This window comes from Ceratotherium simum, chromosome 21 (genome assembly GCF_057802395.1).
Source record: "Ceratotherium simum simum isolate JZ-2026a chromosome 21, ASM5780239v1, whole genome shotgun sequence".
Lineage (NCBI taxonomy): Eukaryota > Metazoa > Chordata > Mammalia > Perissodactyla > Rhinocerotidae > Ceratotherium > Ceratotherium simum.
Genome location: NC_141920.1, coordinates 36,956,302 through 36,982,208, shown reverse-complemented (window position 1 = coordinate 36,982,208; position 25,907 = coordinate 36,956,302). Strand labels below are relative to the sequence as shown.

At 39.0% G+C, this 25,907-nt stretch overlaps 1 protein-coding gene across 1 annotated transcript in view; it reads left to right on the top strand.

The window, feature by feature from the left end:
- The window catches only part of PAK5 (p21 (RAC1) activated kinase 5), a 299,091-nt gene that overhangs the window by 29,641 nt on the left and 243,543 nt on the right, over positions 1-25,907 (top strand). The window lies entirely within an intron of this gene.

Below are 25,907 nucleotides of genomic sequence, written 5' to 3'. Positions count from 1 at the left end.
AAGAGATACCTACACTCCTGTGTTTATTGCAGCATTATTTATAATAGCAAAGACATGGAAACAACCTAAATGTCTATTGACAGATGAATGGAAAAAGAAAGTGTGGTATATACATACAATGGAACATTATCCTACCTTAAAAAAGAGGGAAATCCTGCCATTTGCTGCAACATGGATGAACTTTAAAGACATTATGCTAAGTAAAACAAACCAGACATGGAAGAACACGTACTACATGATCACACTTATATCAGGAATTAAAATAGTCAAACTCATAGAAGCAGAGAGTAGTATGGTGGTTACTAGGGGCTGGGGGATGAAGGACTTGGGGAGGTATTGGTCAAAGGGTACATAGTTTTATTTATACAAAATGAATAAGTCCTAGGGACCTACTGTACATATAGTTAACCACACTATATTGTATACTTAAGAATTTAAGAGAGTAGGTGTTATGTTAAATGTTATTTTCAAAGGGAAACTTTTAGAGGTAATGGTTAAGTTTATGGCATTGTATGTGGTAACAGTTTCACAAGCTACTTATCTTCAAATTTACCAAGATGTATAAAATATGAACAGACTTTTTGTATGTCAATCATGCCTCAATAAAAAAAGTTTAAAGACATGTCAAAAGATACAATTTTTAAGAAAAATGAATTGACCATAGATAAATGCTTTTTTTTCTGGACCTCATTTCTATTTCATTGATGTATATGTCTACCCTCTGTGCCTAATTTGAAAGATTACTTGAAGTGCTCTCTTAATGTATTTACATGGCTGATGCCTGGAAATTCAGTTAAGTCTCAAAAGGTGCTTGGAAATCTGAATTTTATATAAGCACCACCAGGTGTCTCTGGGGTCAGGATTGAGAAACCATGATTGTGCTTCTCAGACTTCAATGAACATATGACTCACTGGGGCTCCTGTTAAATGCAGATTCTGATTCAGCAGGTCTGGGTTAGGGTCTGAGATTCTGCATCTCTAATAAGTTCCCAGGTGATGTGGTGCTGTTTGACCATGTGACACACTGTTAGTGGCAAGGGGTTAAGAGGTCTCCCACAATGGCCCTGACCCATGCCTTCCAGGTGGGCCTCTGGAGGCATTGTTAGGCTTAATTGGTATATGAAATTTCTTCCGTATTAGTCTTTGCCGTTATTTATGTTAATAATACCAAGATAATGAACTTCCCCTGCTGATATATGGTGCCTTACATGTCAGATTTGGGGGATGGTTTTCAAAAAGACTTCAGGATTTTATTTCTAGGCTTACAGAAAAAGACATGTGGAGTTAGGAATGCTTAATTGAGAAAGGGATTTATTGGTTTCTGAACAACTATAATGTTCCTGTTTATTTTAATTCTACTTTTCCCCAGAAGATGTCTATTGGCAGGTTATTTTTCTCTTACAGTTGATACTTTAATGCAGATACAAAATTGCATCATGTTTGCCTAAAAATTGGCTTAGATAAATCGCAGGTGCTAGATTACATCAGCTTTTCCAACATCCACTTGATTTGCCTTTATTTCAGAGATGGTGTATTTTGAAGGCTGATGTGTTATTCTTAATAGAATCTTCCTAATTTTTTCTCTTTTTTTCTTACCGTTTGCCTTTAGTAAGTCATCCTGATTGTTTGGATGTAGAATATCTCCGTTTTCGGGTAAGGAGCATTTGTCCCTATCTCCTCTCAGGAAAACTGCTGTTTCTCAAGTACTTTGGTGAGGATTGCACTTTACAGACCTCAAATGTGTGTTCAGATGTGCCCTTGCGTGTCATTTCATGCTCTCTGGGCTTGGTGGGGTAAGTGGTCATTGATTTCCTGGTAAAGGAGTTTCATAGTTTCAGGCAACTGCAGCTGTTAATTCTTGCTGTCAATTTCTAGTAAACCTACATTGGAAAAATGAGCTGTTTTTGTGCAGTGTTGGCTTTTATAACAGTGGCAGTGTTCTGGGTTATGAGCACTTGATTCTTTTGTCTTTGTTCTTCATTGTTTTCCGCATGTTTCAGGAAGCTTTGGTGCTTTTCAATTAACAGTGTCTTAAGGTTAGTGGTGATTTTTGGATTGGAAATTTTTTTGGTGCAGCTGCCTTAGTGGCTCTGTGTGAGCCTGTATTCGAGGCATGGATTGGAACTTCTCTTTTTTTCTTTAATTTTTACCAAATAGTGTTTTTAATGTAAGAATAATGCATGCACATGTTTGAAATATCAAATGGTACAGAAGGGAATAAAATGAAAACTAACCCCCTTTTCTTGCCCCGTCCTCCTGTCGGTTTCCACTTTGCTTTAAATGATATTTTGACACCTCTGTTTCTTGATGCAGAATCTCTTCAACTCTTACTCTGAGAAAATAGGGAATCTCGAGCAATTACATTATCTCTAACTTTCCCAACTGTCTCCAACTCCCGGTTTCTCCAGTTTTCCAAGGTTATATATTTCTTCTTTATGATTTTAAAATATATGCTTAAATCCTATTTCTTTTTCAGAGTTTTACATTTTAATTATTTACGTTTTTGAATAGGAAGCACATTCATATGGTTCAGAATCAAAACATAAAAATGTACGTCTTTAAGGCTTCTTCCTTCTTCCCCCATTTACAAAGTTACTCTCCCCAATAGGTAACCAATATTATTAATTTCTGGGCTACCCTTCCAGATGGTTTCAATGCATATGAAAGGTGTATGTATACACTACCTCCTTCCCCCATATTTACAGGAGGTCCGCATTAAGCATTGTTTATATGCCACTTCAGATCCCCTTAACCTCACTTGTCTCTTTTTCCAGTCACTGCAGCGGCCACCTGCTCATTATGGCCTCCAGCCATCATCTCACAAGCACAGCCTGGCTCTACCTCACATTATGCCTGAGTCGTATGCCTTTTGCCTCCTTTGTTTCTATCCAAGCATGGGACTCCATGAGATCCTACTTATTGCCCACAAATGCACAACCCAGAAATATGGGAAATGAATGCCCCACAGGGCTAATTTTGGACCAGTGGGAAACAAGAGATAGTTAAAAAATTCTTGCCCCTTTATTTCCCCAGACTGACCATCCTAAGAAGCATTTCCTATGGCTTCTCAGAGGATGGCCCTAGGAGATCAAGCAACATCAGTCACCCTTAGTGGTGGCCAGCACCACCAAGTGTTTTTGTATTGGCTTTTATTGTGTCTCTGTTTTACTTGCCGAGCACCTCACTCTTTCCTCCTGAGATTGCACTCTCTGATAGAGTAGCGACACACAGACCTTTGCCTCAGGCCCTCCTGTTCATGGTGTTTTGGTGGCCTTCAGTTTGAGTTACTTTTATATGTGGAATTAATTTTAATTTATCTCAAGCTCTTCAGAATTGAGATACTTTAATTCATACTGGCTTTTCCTATGACTAGTCTGAATTAATAAGGTTTTATTATATTCAAATGTTGAATTACAAATCTTGCCAATGTCACATTTAATTAAAATGAATTTGAAATCATGGTGGGGATGGAGAGAGGAAGAAAAATTTTATTTTTTCTAGCTGGCAGAAATACTTTACCAGATTATATGTGTTATGTGTACACACACACACACACACACACACATTGACATACACATACACATTTTAAAAAAATTTAACTTCTGTTCTTAGGAAGCTGAGTTTCATAGATACTTTTCAAGTGATTAAGTAAAGCTTCTTAATCTTTAAGAAGCTTTGTCTAAAAATTTGCTACTTTTTAAAAATCGAAGAGGAAAATCTTCATTCAGAACACAGGATATTGTACGAGATAGGTAGGGTGTACTATCTAATTATTTTTGTCTTCAAATAAAAATTTTTAAGATTGACACTAACATATACATTTAGCAGAGTCTGAAAATTTGATGAGACTTTTCATAGACAAGAAGAAAAGGAGAGATGAGCTGGGTGTGTTCTGCGTGTTTTCCCCCATGGTGAGAAAATGTTTCTAGCTGGTAACCGTTTTCTCCTTGCAGGTGCTATGAAGGGAGGAGTGACCTACTAAATTATTCTCAGCCATGACCTGAAAACCTTCTTGACAGGGGTTATATATAAGGTGTTCATGATTTGTTTTCCCACAGCGACAATAGTGATATTGAAATAGGAAACCTCTATCCATGTTTTTTTTCCTTTACTGATTCTATTTGTTACCATAAAAATAAACTTTATGAGAGTCAACTGGGGATAATTAGATATCCCCCTCTTACTTAACTGTACTACTGTTAGCAGACTTTGCAAACTCGCCTGCAGCCTCTGCATTTTCAGAATGTGTCTTTATATTCATTTCTTTCACTGCTTAGCTTCTACAGTACATTTTGAGTCTCTCAGTGGCCTCTGTCCTTCTGGAGCTGGAAGCATGATGTAGAATCTCTAACTTCTTAGTGGAGCGAGGTGTGTAGATGAGAGAGGCCAGTTATGTTTGTGATGTTGGTTTAATTTCTTTAGGAAAAGAGCAGGTTGGCTGTAGGTTGACATTTGTGACTTAGATTTACTTCTTTTTTTTTTTTTTTAATTTTATTTATTTTTTTTGTGAGGAAGATCAGCCCTGAGCTAACATTCATGCTAATGCTCCTCTTTTTGCTGAGGAAGACTGGCTCTGAGCTTAACATCTATTGCCAATCCTCCTCCTTTTTTTCCCCAAAGCCCCAGTAGATAGTTGTATGTCATAGTTGCACATCCTTCTAGTTGCTGTATGTGGGACGCGGCCTCAGCATGGCTGGAGAAGTGGTGCATCGGTGCACGCCCGGGATCCGAACCCAGGCCGCCAGTAGCAGAGCGCGCACACTTAACTGCTAAGCCACGGGGCCAGCCCCCTAGATTTACTTCTTAGAAAGTAGACTGTAGAGATAGCAAAGGTTGTTAGGCCATAATCAGTCATTTCGTCAGCTAGGGAGATGGTGAAAGTAAATCTACCAAAAGAACCACAACGAACTTCATCACTATAAATTCAAACTCTAGGCATGGTATTGCACATTCTTTTCCTACTTGTTGGTCCTATTTATCATTCTGTCAAAGCTAGTCCTACTGCAAGAATATTGGGAAGTCAAGGTCTCTGAGTACATTCTTCTTGCCATCCCATAGACACAAAGTATACATAGATGTTAAGATTCATGATAAACAGTTGTGAAATTAAATATAAATTTTTTTGGTAGTAGTTGGATAACAAAGTTTAAAAAAGGAGTGACCTGTAATCCCATACTTAGAGCTAAGTGAGAAGCTCATATTGTTTGGTTGGAAAGCAGGCTATGTTAGAAATTTAAATAGTGGAAACAGATAAAGTGAGTTTATCTCTATGAAAGTGGAGTTTGGAACCCTCAGAGCATCATGAATCTCAAAGTTAGAGAATATCAAGATCTTTGTTCTAGCCCTTAGCTAACGCCATTCAACCTTGGCCTAAAAGCTTAGAGGATCAGAGAAGATGGTTCTATTTTATTAGAAAGTATTTTTATAAATCATAATAAAAGTTGTCTCCTTAAGAATTCTACCCTTGAATCTTCTTAAAAGATTTATGATGATGAAATTTATATTGTCTTTCATTTGTCAGTTATTCACATATTTCTTTATGGGTGTCATGCTAGTCTGTTTCCTACATTCACTTCCCTCCACAGAAATCTCTCTTTTAGGCCCAGTATTCCCAAAACGTTCAACTATACTTCATGTTTGGTGGTCTCAGGAAGGCACTTTATCATTACAGTAGAGTTTTAGATTATAAATCTCTCAAAGTGTGCTATCCAGAACTGAATAGAGATGCATAGAAATCTTCCCAGGACAGTGTTGAATGGAAACATCATTCCCATTAATAGAGCCATATCAATATACTTTGGATTTATTGTGTGTTCCAATTAAAACTCCTTTGGCCCTTCTCTCATAAGGTGAGGTACTCCCACACCATTCTTGTACATTTCATTTTAGGAACATAAATGCAATAAAAGATAAGCAAACAATAACACAAAAACAGCAACCAAAAGATACCATCTTCATCTATTAAATGGTCAAACGATGAAAAAAACTGGGCAGGCATACAGTGCAGTGGGCCTTCTTGTGCCCTGTGGATGGGTGTGTCAAGTTTTGGAGGGCCATTGTGCAATATGTATCAAAATTTAAAATGTGCACACCTTTCCTTCAAGAACAATACTTTTTAAAATGTATTTTTCTAAAAGGGGCCAAGATATCCATAAAAGATGTCTTCACTGCTTATCTAGTTTTTATTCCAGGGATCATTAGTATAATTACTCTTGCGTATACACTTTAATTCTTTTGGTCTCTCTCCATCCTTTGCATTTAGCTGGCAAAAAAAGCTTTCCCTGGATTAGTGATTCCCCAAGTTGCCAGTGTATCAGAGTCATCTGGAGGGCGTGTTAAAACAGATTGCTGGGCCCTACCCCCAGGCATTCTGGTATAAATAGGTCTGGGTAGGGCCCAAGAATTTGCATTTTTAATAATTTATCATGTGAGTTGACGGGGCTGGTCCAGGTAACACACTTTGAGGACCACTGTCCTAGATGAATCCAGCCCTTCATGAGTGTTACTTGAGAGAATCACAGCTGGCAGATTAGTGTCACTACAATTTTATAAGCCTCGACTTGAAATGGAAGTAAAACACTACCTGGAATTTCTAGCAAGCTTCCTTTTCCTTGTCTACAAAGAATTTGACATCTTGCTTTTCCCCTTTAAACTTACCTCCTCTTCTCACACTCACATCCACACTTTAGGCTGATGACTTGCCTCATGCTTTCTTGAGAAAATAGAAACCACCAGTGGGAAGATTCCTGACACCTTATCACAAATCCACAAACCAGCTGGTGTCTGAATCCTGTTTTCTCGTTTATCTCTCCTCTTTCCTGAAGGAAGTCAAAGACAAACCCTGTACTTTGAATCCCATACTTTCTAACCTCCTTCACATTCAGTTGTTTGCGTGGTATTCACCTCTCACCATATGGGATTATTCCCATTAATACACAGATGTGCTCTAGGATTTCCATGTTAAAATTATACACATAGCAACAACTGTGAACCATTTTTGACCCTACAACTCCTACAATTACTTTTCTGCAGACTTTTAAAGTGAAACTTCTAAGAATTGTCTTCATATTCTTCCTCCTACCTTCCAATAACTGGTAAATGTATTCCAATCTGGTTTTGCCACTGAAATGGATTTTGCCGTCTTCTCCCGACTTCTCATTCTAACAGAGTTTTTAGTCCTCTTCTGTGTAACACATGACCCAGTCAACCTCTCCGCTGCCGCCTCTTTGGGAGCAACCTTCTCTAACTGATCTCTAGAGGTTGTGTTACTTCTCTTCTCTCAGCCCACTTTTCCTATGTAGTCTTACTCATCTCTCCTTGGATGATATCCAACCATTCATAAACTGATGAATCTTTTATTTTCTGTGTAGCACAGACCTTTATGTTGAGTCCATACACAGACACAGTGACCCAGCTGGCATCTCTGCTTGGTTGCCTAATAGGCAACTCAAAATTGACATATCCAAAGGAGAACTCTAGATTTTCCCCCAACCCGATTCCTCTCCCATTTTCCACTATTTTAGAAAGTGATATCACCCAGTTGCTCACAGTCCAGCAGGAGCCCTTTGACAATCCCCCCTATCATCTGCTATGTCAATCCATCACCAAATGTGACTAATCTTTGATCATCCATGCCTTTCCATTTCCGTTGCCCACACTCTAGACCAAGCCCCGCCACTATCACTTGCCTGTACCCTGTAATTACTCGCAATAAGTCTCCTTGCTTTTGTTTCCCCCACAGTAGTCACAGGGGTCTCTTAAAAATGCAAATCAGATCGTATCACGCCCTCATTTATCACTCTTTGGTAGTTTTCTACTACATTTGGAATAAAATTTAAACTTTTTATTTAGCATCCTACAAGATCCACCCATCTTCTACCTCTCCAGCCTGGCCTTGGTCTTATTCTCTGTACTCTAGCCACATTCATTTTCTTTCAGTTTCCTGCAAACAGGATCTCTCACTGGGGCCTTTGCATTAGCTGTTCCCTCTGCTTAAAGGTTCCCCATACCTTTACAACCTGGCTCATTTTCATCCGTTAGGTCCCAACTTATTAATTACATCCTCACAGGGACCTTCCTGCCCATCCGATATATGTCACTTGCTGCTGGTTTTCCCTCTCCTCTGTCTCCCTTGTAGTACAAATTGTACTTTAAAGGATATGTTCATTTTTATTTTCTTGATTATCACTTTCCTCTGGTAGCTCTAATAGTTCATGAAGTCTGTGACGTTAGAGATCTTAGCTGTTTTGTTAACATCTAAACCCCCAGAATCTGGCTCAGTGCATGGCACATGGGTGCTCAGTAAGTATTTGTTGGGAGACTGAATAATGTTTATTAGAGCATTGCTTTTAACAGCAAAAAATCTGGCCACAATGCAAAAGTCCATTAATTTAATAATTAAGTTATAGGACAATCCACATGAAGCCTTTGTAAAGAAAGTAAATTCTTACATGCTGATATGGGAAACATATTTAAGAAATATAAAGTGGAAAAAGCATATTGCTAAACTTCATATAGAATAATACCATTTGTTCTTAAATGTATCTCCATATTTATATCTGCTCGTGTATCTCTCTCTCTTTCTCTCTTTCTGTGTGATTTTTCCAGATTTCTGCTGGGGTTTCTTCCAGGGAATGGCAATATGGCGTGAGAAGAATTTCTTTTATTTTATCCCTTTCGGAACTATTGGATTTTTAAATTTTTATAATTTGCAAGTATTCCTTTTATAACATCATAGATTGAAAACATAAAGACATTTTAAAGTGGACTCCAAAACAGTATGTATACTATATTGATTCAGTCCACAAATATTTATTTATCATCTATGTACCAGGCACTGCTAGGGGCTTTATATACAGTAGGATCCATCTTTTTTCCATAATTGGGTATCTAAAAAAGAAGGTAAATATTATGAGGGTTTATCTCTGAGGGTGTTGGAGTTATGGTTAGATTTCATTGTGCCTTATTTCCAAATTTTTGATGGTAAACACAATCAGTGTTGTAATGAAGTTATTTTGAAAGGGATTTAAATGCTTATATGGCAAAAAACTCATTAATCATTTTAGAACAGTTTGCTTGGCCAGGTGCATAGTTTTCAGTTTGATGGAAAAATCATTAATTATATAAATACCTTTGGTGTAGATGCTGTTATAAAAATATGTGTAGGACTTACAGCTTATAAAGTTTATAAATATGCAATGGTTTCCAGTAGGAAACATGAAACTCAATGTTGCTTTTCTTTACCTAGAGACTGATTTCTTTTTTTTTTTTTTTTTTTTTTTTTTTTAAAGATTTTATTTATTTTATTTTTCCCCCCAAAGCCCCAGTGGATAGTTGTATGTCGTAGCTGCACATCCTTCTAGTTGCTGTATGCGGGACTCGGCCTCAGGATGAACGGAGAAGTGGTGCCTCGATGCGCACCCGGGATCCGAACCCGGGCCACCAGCATCGCAGCGCGCGCACTTAACCACCAAGCCACAGGGCCGGCCCGAGACTGATTTCTTTAACATGGTCTAGGGACATGTTCATCTTGGAAGATGAGTACCCAGGTGAGATTCAGGGTCTCCTGATAATTAGTTAATATTTGTAACACACACCTGAAGGTATTTATGGAAGCCACATCTTGAATCCACAAGGGCAAAACTCTCTGAGTGGTGTGTAAGTGGAGTGTGTCCAACAGGGTTCTGGGGGATGGAGGGACTATCATAGTCTTTGGGGAAAAAAGATAAAAACATGTAATAGGAAAGGGAAGACCTGGTGGAATGGGAGTGAGAAGAAAAGCATCCAGGGACTTGCATGTACTAAAGTCATGATTCTTCTTTTACTGACAATGTGAAAGTTAGAGAGGAAAAAGGTAAGTATCAGATTTGGGGACTGTTGCCTTAAGGAAAGATGAAATGCTGACTTGCAGCAAATATTTTTATGACCAACTTTTCAAAAACAGGGAAGCATGGTGTGTCCACATTTCTGATGTAATTGCTTGATCTTCTCATTCCCAGTGACCTCTGTGCACTTTACCTTAACCACACTCTCCCAGGGTCACACCTTGGATCCTGTTGTGACTAGAAACATCACCACCTGGAACATCACGTTTGCCTACGTCCTACTCTCTGACCAAACCTCCTATCCTAACTCACTTGCTATATTCTCCCACTAGCGACATTTCTCCTTCAAGTCCATTAGTCCACATTTCTCTCTATTCTGTAGCCCTATTTATCTTCATTGCTTATGCAGAAGGGGTCAGTGATTTACATCCACTCCTTTGCTACCTCCATCAACTCTTGTGCCTTTTTCTCCCTCTGAACCTTGTGTCATAATTCTAGAACATTCTTGAGTCAGCTCTCTTGCCACCTTCACTGTCTACCCTTATAGGTACTTCTAGGTAACCCATTGATGTAGGTAGCCTGACCCACAGGTTATTTTGTACCAGTACACACAGATGTTTTTTTACAAAATCTTTTTTATTTTTTAAAATATTTATGTGTTTACTCATTTGTTGTATGCTTTTGCTGCCAAAGAGTGATATTCACAAGGTTAAGAATATAGTTCATATTCCCAGGGAGTTAGCCCAATGTCTTCTGCAGAGTTAATACTCAAATAATTATTGAATAAATGAATGAAGTTAGCTCTAATGAAAGTGCTGAGAGATAGAGGCCACAGTGTTGATGTGATTCATAAGCTCTTCTGCCCGTGTGGGACAAAGTGGCATCCTCATGGTGCTGAAAAATTGATGAGGCACTATCACAGACATTTAAAAACTTTCCCCTTAGGTTTTCAAGGTACTCTGTTGATGGAGTAGAGCAAGCTTGATTTAGTCCCCTTTCTCTAAGCAAGCATCATCTAACTTACCTGCCCGTTAGCTTTTTGCCAGCATATTTGATTGATTGTGTCATACCTGCTTGATTCCTAGAAGAATTTCAGGTGCCAACTTCCACTTGATCTAAGGTTAATTATATCTCCTGTAACCTAGGAATCTCTCGCATAGTCTTGCTTTCTGAAAAGAGTGTTGCTGGGATTACTACTATAACATGTAGTAAAATATGAATGGGATGTCAGTTATCTCTGAAATAGTAACATATTCTCCAGTTTTCTATTCAAATATGTTTCTTTGGGGTCTGTTATTAGGTATTCTCAAAAGGATTGCCTCCACTTATGTTTCTTGAAAATTAAATTGGAGATGTGTTCAAAGATGTGTCTGCCATAAATTACCATCCCACTTAAAAGATTCCTGGCAAGTTTTGGATACATCTTCATGTGAAAATAACTCTTTGTACTGTTCATGTGCTGAGGAGTATAAGTCCTACAAACAGTATTTCTGAAAAGCATTTGACTCATGATTCTGTTGTTGAACTATTGTGACTCTTTGACACAAGATTTTATCGCAGTCCAGGGACCAGGGATCTTGTTCATCATGATTACCACGCTTCTTTTCCCCCTTAGATGTGGTTTCTTGGATTTTGTGACTGTCTTGTTACTTGGAATCAATCCTTTAAATACTCAACACATCCTCGTTTATTTTCGCTGCCAATGTAAAGCTGTCAGAAATATTTTTGTCAGGGCCGGCCCTGTGGAACAGTGGTGAAGTTCGTGTTTTCTGCTTCAGGGGCCCGGGGTTCGCAGGTTTGGATCCCGGGTCTGGACCTACACACCACTGATCAAGCCATGCTGTGTCTGGCATGCCACATATAAAGTAGAGGAAGATGGGCACAAATGTTAGCCCAGGGCCAACCTTCCTCAGCAAAAAGAGGAGGCTTGGCAACAGATGTTAGCTCAGGGCTAATCTTCCTCACCAAAAAAAATATATATATATTTTTATCTTTCCATAAATTGTTCGCTCATTTATTTATCCATCTAATAAACAAGTATAACAAGTACTGTGTGCAGTGGGGGGATCTAGAATAGTCCTCAAGCCCAGTCCTGCCCCTCAGGGTGCTTATGGTATGGTAAGGAAGATAGGCAGATAAATAAATAAGAGTGATAAGATGATAGTGGTTCTGAGATGGGAAACTCAGGGGCATTCTGGAGGCAGGAGTCTATTCTAACTGTGAGGGGTGTGCAGGCAGACGAAGCTTCATAAAGATTCAAGTCCTCCAAGACAAAGCCTTCCAAAGACCTGGGAAGGAGCCACCGCAGGTAGAGCCAGCAGCTTGAGCAAAGCCATAGAAGTGTGACCCAGTCAATCGGGAGAGCTCCCTAGGAAAACTGCTTTACGGAGCCCATGGCTTACCCACCACATGCCTTTTTAAAGGAGCCTTTCTTTGCTTTATCACCAGCCCATAGGCCTTAGATATCAAAGCAGGTTTATGTAAAGTGATCATAAGAGCAGTTTGGTTTAGGCACCAATGACTCATTTGAGGTTGTCAGCAGGATTGGTGGGTTGTCCGTGCCTGCTCAGCCTGTCCGCTGGATGCTTTGCTGCTGTCAGTGCGAGTCCGGTTGACACTCAGCCTGCTGCACACGTGGGCAAAGAGGGGCTCAATGGTCAGAGCGGGGGAGGGGGGTCAGTATTCGAATGTCCCGTGTGTGTGTGAAGTGGTGAAGACGGAGGGCAGGAATGGAGCACACACCTGCCTTGTTGACACGTGCTGCAAACGTAGGAATCCAGGATGGTTCCCAAGGCTCTGCGTCAGGTGATTGGATGAGTGGTGGGTCATGCACCACAATTACAAATGGAAGAGAAGATGGAGCAGTTCTGTGAGGATGTATAAAGAATTCAATTGTGGACAGACGTGTGACTGTGAGGCGACTGGAGGCGCTGATGGATCAGCCCAGGAAACAGGGAATTTGGAGAATACGTCTGGGGCTTAGAGGTGACGTCTGTACTGCAAGTTTAGATTGTTAAGACATCTGCAAGTGAGTTGTGGGTAATGGCAGTGAATGAACACAACACAGTGAGAAGAGAGAGCCGAGAGAATGGTGCTGAGGATTGGATCCTACTACTTTGTAAGGGGAGGGCAAGTGAAATGGGCCCCCAAATGGATCTCTATGAGGGAGGAGCAAAAACAGGACAAGGAAGTTCATGGAAGACAGCGAGTGCAACCCACTCATACCCAGTGCAGCAGAGGCCAGGGAAGATGAGGACCATATTCCACTTGTTTTGATAAATGGGGAATCAAAATCAACTTTATTGTAAGAGAAATATCAAGGGACCATGGGAGTGGGTGATACAGAATGAGGTGTCCCCAGTGAAAGCTGTGCTTTTGTGGAGGTTGATGATAAAGGGGGGAAACGTGGAATGATGACCAGAGATGGTGTTGGAGAAAACCAAAAATTCGATTTGTAACATGAAGGGAAATTGAGCATGTGTCTATGGCTCATCCCTTTACCTTTGGAGCAATATGTCTCCAGTTGGAAGCTGACCCTTGGTAGTCATAGACGGCGGCACTATTCTTCCTTAAATGTTTAAACACATTAATTTTTTCCCTTTTCTCTTAGCCTTGATTGGATCCAAGACCAACTCTGAATTAGGGGAAATTTACTTTCAGAGGTACTTTCTCTTCCTATTTTGATCCAACATCAGGCTATGAAAATAATAAAAGTCTTCAGAAGTGGCTTATTTTAGCGACCATTCTCCCTTTATGTAACGTTCCCACCCCGAACCGTCTGTCCTCCCACTCCCTCATGCCCTGGAATAGGTTTCTCTCTCTCCTTTCTTCCTCTTCCCACGCTTCACTTCCAAATAAAAACTTATCTTTCCCAGGGCCCTGTTTGGACCATTTGCTCTGTGATAAGCAAACAAATTTGATGAATTGTTTTATATAAGGTGCTATGGCTTAATAATGGCATGGTATGGTTTGTACCATGTATTTAATCTTAACCTTGGTTCTCAAAGCCTTGAGCCAAAGCAGGTGGTTACAGGAATTTCAAACACAATAGCAGAGCCAGAAGAGGAAGTTTTGGGGGTACAGTTTGCTTTGCCTCAGCTGTCAAGGAGAGCTCTTTGGGAGTTGCGGTAGAAAGCTATGCTGGGGAAGGAGGTTCCTTAGGTTAAATTCTCTGACAGCTCCCTCCTCAACTTCTTCAAGCTGGTGCTTATTCATTTGCTTGCATCTTGGGTAGGGAGAGACCCCTCCCTTTCTGATTTGCATCAGCATCTTTTTGCAAATCCATGTCGTTAGGATTATGGGGAAATGAGCCATTTCGTCTTACTGGTATCATTCCCGGGGCAATTTTCGACTGATGCCTGGCCATATGGTCCTCAGGAGTACCTTGTAATAGTCTCTGGAGGTTAAGGGAGAGGGGATGCTTTATTTCAGCCTCTTCTGGAGCCTCAGCAAGAAATTCAGGAGACAGTTCCTTGGCTTTCCCCAAGAAATCCTGGTCTTCTCAGGCTTCCCCACACTACCACATATGGGACAGGAAGGGGGATTCAGGCCCGGTGCCTGCAACATCCACCAAATGTAGTGAACCCTTCCTCGTCTGTGGAAGGTTAGCTTGAAGTAACCTTTAATACTAACTCCTAATGATGGCAAGGGTAAAAACTTCATGTAAGCGATGCTTTAGGAAAAACAGAAAAGAATGGCTTAATGGAAACGTTTCTTCCTATTGAAAGAATTGAAAGTTGAGTTTTTAAACTTAAAGTTTAATACTTGACACCTTTAAGAGCCTAGTATTTCACTTTGAGTTGTGAAGGTATCTGGTTTGTCTTCTGAATGGAACAGCAGTTTGATAGCCATGTGTCCCCAAGAAATGCAGCCTTGGCAGCAAGATGAAGCCAAAATGACACCGGCTTGGACTAGGAGTTGTGAATTAGGCATGACTTCCGTCACGTATAGTGCTCCATGAAGAAGAAAGCACACCAAGTAGAGATCTCACAGAAATGTTCAGATGTACTGGAGTAACCAAGGGTTTGACTGCATGGCAGGCAGCACATACTTCCACAAATACTTCATTCATTCGGCCTGAATTGTGTACTGAGAGCTTCTAACACAGCTCCGCTAGGAATGCTCTTAAGGCCTTCCTGTGGCCTTGTTCTAATAGATGCATCCCATTCCAGAGGCCACTTCTGATAGGTGCATCTTTGTGAGTAGATGGAGAGATCTCTGAGAACAGGGTCTGAGTCTTTATTCACCTGTATATCCTTCTGTATCCCTAGTTTGTGTTCGGTTATAAAAGGCTCTAAGATCTGAGATTCACCTGCATGGCTGTGTTCCCTTGCTACCTGGCTCAAGGTAAGTTTTACCCCTCAGGTTTAATTGCTCTTCCCTGATTTGTGGTGATGGGATAACGCTAGGATTAAGCTGAATCTTGGAACCTCTTTGTTACACAATACATGAAGAATAAGAAGGGAGACTTGCACTGATGGATGGGGTCGTGCATAAATTGGCCCAAATATCTAATTTCAACAAAAATGAAGGCATAACAGTGGTTTAGATATGAGCAGAGAACATGAAAAGACGGGACGCTTCGTGTGATGCCTTTTGCTTTTTGCAGAGTAGGAACCAGGTTTATCTCTGTGCTGCGTCTGCCAAACAGTACTTTTCAATAGAGGAACCTTTGCCTCCTTTAGTTCTCATGTTGAAGCTACCACTAGCACTTCTCTCCCGTTTTGATCATATTCTCCCCCCCACCCCCACCCCACTGGGATTTTAACACGCTGAAGCAGGTTAGCAGTTCAGGATTTGGGTAGTGGTGTGGAAGGATTTCACCGTGACCTCAACTTAAAGCTTGTCTGGGTCTGTAATGACTTGAGGATGTGCCCTGACAAGCTTTTTGGAAATCTGTCAGGGTGAGGTTTCAGTATAGAGACCAGGTATCTGTCATGACAAAATGCTCATCAGTGATGGATCCCTGTCTTTTTATTGGAGACACATTTTCTGTGGTTCCTTTGTTGAGATTCCTTTGCAATTCTAAGTTTAATATGTCTCAGAGTTTCTGTGCATTAGCATTGAAATTGTTGCTACAGCCCCAAGATTATACCTGCTATTAGCCATCACCAGGGTAGGATAGTTCAATGAAGTCAGTGCTTCCTTTAATTTATGTCTGCTTAGAGAAAACAAAGCAAATACTATAATTTTGCTTTCCTGTAAGTAGCACTGGCTTTGTTTTATTGTGTGGCATGTTTGTATACACACACACACAGTGGTGTGCTAGAGTCAACTAGTTTTCAGCCACTATTAAAAATTAAATTATGTAAATATACAATTAAACAAATTTTATTTTAAAAAGGACACACACAGTGGTGTGCTAGCGTCAACTAGTTTTCAGCCACTATTAAAAATTAAATTATGTACATATACAATTAAATTTTATTTTAAAAAGTAATAAACACTCTTAACTACTTCCTCATTATTTTGCTACATTTTACTATTATCTATGCTCTTACAGTTAGTTACATCTATTGTATGTATGGGGGAAATACTATATATATAATAGTGTGTTACTGCACGTCTCCCAAATCTGCATTTAGCAACATCGGGAATTTTTTTTTGAGAGCCAGTTGTTAAACATTTACCAGCACACCACTGTAAGTGTACTTACACACACTCACTCAAACACTCACACACACTCTTACATATATATGCAAATTCTTTTCATAACCATGATGGTGTCAGTTTTTCTATTTTATAGTTGAAGAAACTGAGACTTAGAGAGTTTAAGTGACTTGTTCAAGGGACCACTCTAATGCTTTAATTCTCCTAACTCTCAAAAATGTGAAATAAGTAAGCGTAAGGAATAGTTAGGGAAGATTGAAGCTGGACTGGCATAGAAGTAAAGAGCAGAGATTCACAGCAAGTGAGAGACAGACAGAGAGGATGAGCCATGTGGAAATGTAGGGGATTAGCATTCCAGGCACAGGGTACAGCCCATGCAAAGGCCCGGAGGTGGGATCATGCTTGCTGTTTCTGAGGACAGCAAGTGTGCTATTGGGGCTGGAGCAGAGAGAGGGAGGGAGAGAATTTGAAGAGGTGAGAGAAGTAGGGCCAGATCACTAACTACCTTTGTGAAACCAGCCAAGTAACTTTCTTTTCTAAGCCTTATTTTTCTGATCTGTAGAATGGGTCACTTCATGCTTAAGGTGAGAGTAAATGATTGTGATGTATGTGAATTCACTGTGCTTTAGATAAGTCATTGTTAGAACAATAGTGGTGGCTTAGCTTTACATCAGCACTCTTTTCTTTTGACTTAAATATAATTTTAAGGAAGGATAATTTTTTCTTGCCATTTTTTACCAGCTTCGTGATGGGTGATTTGGAAATACTTTAATTCACCCCTTAAAGTACCTATTAGCCTATTTACACCTATATAAAATCCACAGTGCAGTGCAGCTCCTTTCATCTGGGATTACTAAGGTCTGTCTGTAGCTGTCTTACTGACAGCATGGTAGAATCCCAACAGAAAACTCTTTTGTGATACTTTTCAAATGGCCAGTCTCATGGATCATACAAGACTTAAAAAAAACATTGAAACGCATTCTGTATTTTGAAAATCCAGGTCTTCAGATTTTTACCAGTCTTTCATTATCCATAAAATAGGTTACCGAGTTCTCTTATACACATATCAATTATATAGGTATATCTTAGAGTATAGTTAAATAAAGGTATAATATAAGTGTAACAGGCTTCTGTGGCTTTGGCAACATTCTCTTTTTTCTTACATGAATGTGTTCAATTTATCAAAATTGAGCAGACTGTACACTTATATTTTGTGTACTTTTCTGTGCATATTGTGCTGCAATTTTAAGAAAAGTTTTAAGAGAATGAATTGGGTTTGGACAGAGGGCAACGTGTTTACTCTACTGGACCAAGGAAGCAATACACAAAAAGAGATGAGGCTAGAGTTAGAATGGATGTAGTATGTGTGCATCGTAGTGAGGAGATGGATCACTCCACGGTATGTAAATGTTTGTGGAGCACTTACTGTGTCCCAGCTAGAGGACACTGAGGGCTGGGTACCCTAAAATCATTCACAATCCACTTCTCCCTTGCCTGTTTCTTGCATCAAAGTTGGAAAGCCCAAATACTCAATTTCTTAGCCTCTCTTCCAGCTAGGCATGGCAATGTGAAGTTGTTGAAGAAGTTTCTGGAAAAGCCTTTCAAAAATGGATAAACTCAGTGGGAAAACCCCCTAATCCTTCTGTCTTTTGCTTTGTCTTTTTTTCCTCCTGCTGGAATGGGCCATGGCTCCCAGAAGCAGGTCAGCAATCTTTCAATGACATGACAGGCATCAGGACAAAAGCCTGCGTACTAATGCTGACCTAAAACAAATCAACAGCTAGTTATGTTACCAACAAAATGGGTTTATTGGGGAACAGCAAAGAATTGCAAGCAGGGATATGCAGTCTATGGTGAACCACAGGTAGGTCTGGAGAAACAAAGGAGAGGAGCGGTCTTTTATGAAGTTGAGAGGGGCTGTTGTACAGGAAGAGTCCACCAGAGGAGACTGGGAGTTTGAAGTATAGTGGCTTTTTATTGGCTGAGTTATGGCAGTCTCTCATTGGCTGAGCTGTTGCTGGGCAAGGAGGAATTCCTTCCTTCTGCTAGAGGTAGTAAAGTGGTATCACTTCCTGCCTGAGCTGCAAGGTACTCTCTTGCTGTTGGGGTCTAGAGTGTGTTTTCAGTGGCCTGTTCCTGAGAGTTCTCTTTTCTGGCCTCCCAACTCCATTTTAAATGAGATTTCTGTTTATTAATTTTCACACTAACATTGGAGGATGGACAGATGGGAAGAGTGAAGCTCTCTGGAGCAGTGCTTCTCATTGGCTGGTCTGTCTGACTGAGAGGTAGATTGGGTGGGCCAGGGATGTGTGGGCCAGTTCCTTCTAGGACACTGTCCTAACCTTGAGGCTGCCCAAAAAGTTGCCCTTTGGGAATTTTGATACCATTATCCACAGACATACTACTTTTTCTAACAGTTATTTAGGTGTTTGTTTTCACATACTGGACATAAATTTGCAAGTGGTAACATCAAAATAAACAAAGTTTTGTTGATTGCCAGCTTTTTCCAAGTTACTGGCAGAAGGTTTTTACTGATTCAAACACTTTTCTCTCCTACTCCTTGGACTTTTTTTCCTCTTAAGATGTTAATCTTTAGTCATCCTAGTTTTGGAGCAATTCGCTATAAAATGAAACATTTTCAACATTTCCATATCTAAAGAGAATGTTTTATCTTTGCTTGGAGACTTGATAATTTTCCAAGGAGATACACTCAGAGGGAAATGGAGAGACTGGAAAAGAATTTAATAAACTTGAAAAGTTGACAAAACAGACGCTGTCATTCTTTTAGTTGAGCTAGCACATTTTATCATAGCCATTTTGAGGCTGTAACATTAAAATTCTTTGCTCACTGTCGTTTGTCACCAAACTTTTGGTTTCTGTTTGCATTTTATTCTTGTAATCATACAAGTCATATGTGAGTATAGTAAGGCACAGTGATAATTTAGATAATACAAATATAGTTCTAGGTTAATTTGCCAACTTACAGGAGAAAAAAATGAATTCAGTCTATTTATAATTATGGAGGAATTTTTTCCTAGAATAATTATTGAAGTCAGAAATTCTCATAATGATTATAGGATATAAACTGGAAAAATATCTGGGGATTATGATATTTATTTAAATCTATGACTTGATATATGAGTTTTGAAAGCCAGTAAGTACAGTGAAAGGAAAAGTGAATCTAGTATAATATGAAGACTTACTGAAATTATTGGACAGGGGGCTACTGTATTAAAACCAGAAAATGTTCTTCAATTGAAACTAAACTGTATTTAGTTCAATTTAATGTGTATTTGATCATTCTGTTCCTTTATTCATCTGACAAGAGTAAAAGAGTTTAGGCTAAGAGGACTGTGAAACTCCAAGCAAAACGGTGTGGCTACATGTCTTGGTTTCCTCCCTGGCTTTTTGCATATGGTCCTGCCTTCCACTTCATAGAGAAGACAGTCCATCTGTGACTGAAGTCCCTGCTTCCCTCCCTCCTACCCTGAGGCTCATGTGTTAATAACATCAAACCTATTGCAAACTGTGAGCCTTTAATCTCATCCACTCTTCCCTGATCTAGGACTTTGCATCTCCAGACGAGCCTTACACTTTACTGGTATATTTGAAGTATTTCTTTCTTGCCTTCTTGTCCTCAACCCACAAATACTATCAAGTCTCCCCACAACTTGCCTTCCCCTCAAGCAACTGCCCTTTCTGCCTCTTTCCCTCCAAACATCTTGAAATGCTTATGTATTCTCTCATTTTCTCTTTAGCCTAGGATGAGGTTTTTTTCTCATCATCTCTCCTCCCAGAACTCCACCTTCAACCCACTAATGGCAAAATTCTTACTAAAAGTGAAAAAAAAAACCGCTACAAATCCAGCAAAATTATTTTAATCCTCAAGATTCTCCATTACTCCCTTCTCAGCTCTCTTTCCCCTCACCATTCCTTGTGGTTTTTCTTCACTCTCTTGCAAGAGGTTTTTCTCTGCCTTTCTCTATGGGTTAGTCTCTCCCTCTATACTTGCATCCAGCCCCATGGCTCTCACACTCATCTCTATAATGTTTATCACTAAATCTCTGTCTCCAACTGCAGCCTCTCCCACTGAGCATCAAAGCTGTATTTCCAACTTGTGCTGATGTCTCCATCTGGGTGATATCTTTAAAAATATATCCAAAATTGAATTTATTTTCTACTTCCTTCTCATCTTTGAAGCCACTCTTCTATCTCCTATCCTGTATCTCAGCAGGGGCTTCTGAGATTTTAAACAAGCCTCTGTATCATATTGTAGAAATACAGCAAGAACATCAGGAATAGTCCTTTTATTTAAAGTTTGAACCAGTAAAACTCTGTATTATCTATATTTTTGGTCTAATCTGAGAGTCTTGTGGTGGGTTGTGTCATTATAGATTATCAAGAGGACACTGGCATTCTCCTGTTTAGTTTTATTTTTTTACCTTTTCATGAGACTTAAATTATTATTTCATTGTAGAATTGTAGTTGATTGATGTACCCCATTTCTTGCCAAAGTCCTACATCATAAATAATTTGATTCATGCATTGAAGGGCAATTGGGATAGTTAGAAGAATTTCACAGATGGAAGATTCTTAGCATGATTAAATCTGTTAGACAAGGAGATGGAAGCTGTTTTGGCCTTCAGGATCTTCGAGAGCATCATGTTAAATAAGACCCAACCAACAGAATGTTTCTAACTCTTCTTTCTTACCTACAGAGAGTTACAACATTGTATTGAAAATTGAAAACTGAGTCCTCGAGTTAATAAATTTAGACTTGATGTAAAGTATCACATATATATATTTTTTTAACCTGTGAAATAAATATCATTAGACGTCATTTTAACACAGTGTTCTATAACATATCCAGTAGGAGAAAACAGAATCATTTCCTCAGGGTAATGATAACCTTCTTCAGAGTTATTTAGGCAATAATCGAATCCAAGAGGTTGAGATGGAGAGGTTCTCAGAGTTTTTGTCCCCTTGCTTAGAATTGATGAAACAGAAGTTCAGAACATCACATGATGCTTAGAGGCAGAAATGGAAGAAGAACCTGGTGCTTAAGTTAATACTTCAGAATGGGATGGGGACAAGCAGCTATGTGGACTTGGAAACAAAAATATATACACACACACACACACACACACATATAATGATACTTCAGTTGGATATAGTACTTGGTGCCTATTACATCACTACTATGATTTGTCCCATTTCACAGTTTGGCAAAAAAAAGAAAAAGGAAAGGAAAAGGTAGACAACTATGCCTACTCTCTCTTTAGCTTGGGAGTGTTTGATGACGGTGTTTGGAGCCTCCTCTGAGACAGTATAGTCATCATAGCGGTTAGCACACTGTAATTCAATTTTGATTTATAGTCATACTTCCTACTAGACTCAAGTTCCTCTTGAGAGCAGGTGCTGTTTCTTTATTACTGTATCTACAATGCCTGATGCAAAGTAAATTCCCAGGAAAGACTTGTTTAATGAATGAATGAGAATGGGAGTCAGAAGTTAGAGTCCCCAGTGACTCCCCTCCTGTCACGATATTGCAAGTTTTATGTAAGAGATAAGGAAAGATACTCTCAAAGTACTGCCTGCCACCCATATGCCATTGACTCTAAAGTACATATATTTTTACATTTTAACATCCCTGAAATCAAGATGTATCTTACAGTCAATGGCATGTCATAATTTGGTGTGTCATACCAGGATAATCATATGACTCACAATGGATGGTGTCTGAAATCCAAAGAAGTATATTATGTTGGAAGGTGATAAGTGCCATGTAATGAGAACAGGCAGTAAGAAGCATTGAGTGGGCTGGGCTGGAGTAGGGGGAGAAAGGGAGGGTTGCTGTATTAAATAGGATGGCCAAGGTGGGCATCATTGAGAAGATGAGATTTGAGAAAGAGTAGAAGAAGGTGAGGGAGGGAACATGTAGATATCTGGAGGAAGAATGTTCCGGGAATAAGGAATAGACAGTGCAAAGGCACAAGTGCCCCTGACATCTGAGGAACCCATCAGGAAGCAGCTGTGGCTGAGCAAGGGAGAGAGTCATAGGAGATGATGTCAGAGAGGGAATGGGGCAGGGGTGGGTAGTGGACCATGTAAGGTTCTGACGGTCACTGTAAACACTTAGACTTTTACTCTGAGTGACATATGGGGCCCATGCAGGGTTCTGAGAAGAAATCTGATGTGATTTGATTTACATTTTTGTTTTTGTTTTCACTTTGTTCTGACTGCTGGCCAAGAACAGACTATCTAGGGACAAAGAGAGCGACTAAGAGACCTGTTCTGAGACTTTTACATTAATTCTGGAGAAAGAGGATGGTAGCTCAGGACAATGGTGACAGTGGAGGAAGTGAGAAGTAGTTGGAATCTGGATATTTTATGAAGATGGAGTGAAGGGACTCTATCTTCCTTGAGGGTCTAGATGTTGATGTGAGAGAAGGACAGGGTTAAGGATAGTGCCATGGTTCTTGGCATGAGAAACCAAAAGGAAGTAGTTGCCCTCACCTCAGTGAGGACAGCTGTGGATAGAATTAGTTTGGGAGAGAAGATCAGGAGTCCAGGTTTGGACATGTTGACTTTATGTGGTCTGATAGACAACTGATGGCAAGTGATCCAAATGATGTCAAGGAGGCTGTTGGATATCAGATTCTTGGTGTTGGGGAAGAGGTCTGGCCTTAACTACAGCACCCTGATCTAAGCAAATATCATATGTGCTATCTTCTGTAACTTACCTTCCCCCAATCTCCAGAACCAGCAAAGACAACATCCTCTTAACTTTCCATTCTCATGACAGCCTTCCCTGGGGTAGCTGTCATATTTAGATCTGACCCAGATAAGCTTTTCTAAAATTTCTCCCTTCATTTCTTTACACCTTATTTTATACAAATTGTCCTTTCTATCAGTGGTAAATTTGTGAAGGATCGTGTGCACCCTTCTCCCAGGCCTACCCAGTTCTATTCCTAAAATCCAAAATTGAGACAGTGGTGGAATCTGTTTAGAAATACAGTCAGTTAAGATTTAATACTCTGAAAAGAAGGTATTTCTTTTGCCAAATGCTATACAACTGTATTTGTAAGTATCAGTGATAGCTGCCAATTTGAAATAAAACCTTACCTTGTCCGTTAGAATTTTTATCTTTATTCCTGAGGATGCTGTATTAGACACTGTCCATTTCATGAAAAAAAGACACAAAGTCAGAGACCTCTGCTAGTAAAGGAAAAATTATCATCATCATAACGCCTAGATAAGTAAAGGAGCAAGCACATTAGGTTTTGGTGATGTATGAGAAGACTAAGTCATAACTTACTGTGTGATTATAATCTTTAAAGTACATGATATATGGATGGAATACACTCGAAGGAAGTTAAATCTCTATTTGCTTAACATTCAGATGGTTATAGCCTGTGAAAAGGCTTGTTCAGAGAAAGCTAATATTCAACGTTTGTGTGGTTTAGACTGCCAGTCTCCGAGAGGGTATGTGTAAACTAGATGATACAAGGGGGTGTGGGAAGAAAATAACCAAGATGTGTAGTTATTCACATGTATTTTTACCTAAATACAGAAATTAGTCTTTCTAATATTTGAAATATAGATTAGCACTAATACAAATATACATTTCTAAATAAATGTAGATATATTGATGCCTAATTTTATTTGACCGATGATGTGAATCATTAGCATCCTCCAGGACCTGGATAACATTTTGCTTTTGATTGAGAAAATATTATTTTAGATTCAAACTGGAAATAGAGTTAGTGGCAGAATGAATAAACTTTGCTTTGAATATCAGAGCTGGAGAAGCATAAGTGAACTATTCTGTTGGGTAAATATTGGCCTAACTTTCTAAATTGCACCCTATTATGTCCTTTTTCTTTCTGATTTTATCTATAATTTTCCAGATATGACTTAGTGTTCGAGGAAAATGAACCAGACGTGAAAAGAGTTCTAGAAGAGTTTGTTAATGCATATTTTTTCATCTATTTTGCCGCTGATAGCAACTCACTAGGGGCTACCTTTTCCCCACAAAGCTAGAAAAGTCATATTTAGTATTTTGATGGCTTGATCTCCAGACCATGCAGAAAATGTGTCTGGTGATGTCAGTAGCTCCATGAGTGAGTCTCTCACAAATGTTGCTATTGAGAGTTGGAAGTCTAGTTTAGCATGTTGAAACATGCATTTTACTGTAGAATACACGTATTGGAATGGATGTCAGGTACAAATTCTTATACATATTCATTTATTCAGAATTCATGTTTCTTTTGTGCTTTGAGCTATTAGTAAAGAGCATATTATAATTATAATTATTTTTGGTTAAGGTGCATTGATACATTTGCCTTTGGCTGCTAATTGAAAACAAAGGTCTTTAGTAGATAATCTAAACTATTTTTAGTTGTAATAATGAAATGGCTTTAAGGGGCTACTATGAATTTCACCTGCAGTATTAAATATAGTGTAAATATAATTAGAGGAAAATATATAAAGGTGGATATATATATATAAAGAAAATATAAAGATTGGAAAATATATAAAGGAGAAACTTTCCATCCCCTCCCCTCACTAATGTCAAGTTCTTAGAACTGACAGGAAGAATTATAATCTATTAATTTAATGCAATACCAACCAAAATGCTAATATAATTTTGTGAACTATCAAATCTGATTTCAGACTGTATCTGGAAAAGAAAATGCTCAAAAAAAAAAACCTTAGGAAAAATGTGAAAAAAGAATAGCGAAGAAAATTAATCCAACCAGATGTCAAAATTTACTATAATAATTTTTAAAGTGAAGTATAAGTAAATTTAACTGTATTGTTTAGGGATATATATGTAAGTGTGTGTATATTATATACATGTGTGTATATGTATGTATATATGTGTATATATGGGTGTGTATATATATATTTAGGATAGTAGTTACATGTACAGGAGAGAAAGAGGTTATGAATGATGGGAAAGGACATTTGTAGGTCCCAGAGGGGCTCGTAATGTTCCCTATCTGAACTCGAATGGTTACCCAAGAGTTTACTTTATAATCATTCATTAAACTGTGTATATTGAGGGCCCCTTTCTGTGTGTATTATATATTTCACAATAGAAAAAGTATGGTCTAGACACAGTGAATAGACCAGTTTATCAGTGGGAAGAATTGGTAGTCCAGAAATGGGCTCATGTTTATATGAGAACTTAGTAGAGGTAGCATTTTCAATTAGTTAGAGAGGGTGAACAATCGAATAAAGGAGACCACTGAATATCTGTGTATAAAGACTAGCCATGCTTCATTATGTATACTAAAATAAAAGTCAGGTTAAAGAACTAAATGTAAAAAATATATGTATAAAGTTATCAAAAGATAACATTGGAGAAGTTGTTCATAATCATGGTGAGTTATACACATGAGGCATCAGAGATGTTAAGAGAGACACAAAACCCCAGATCAGTAAATTAAAAAAACAAAACTAACATAT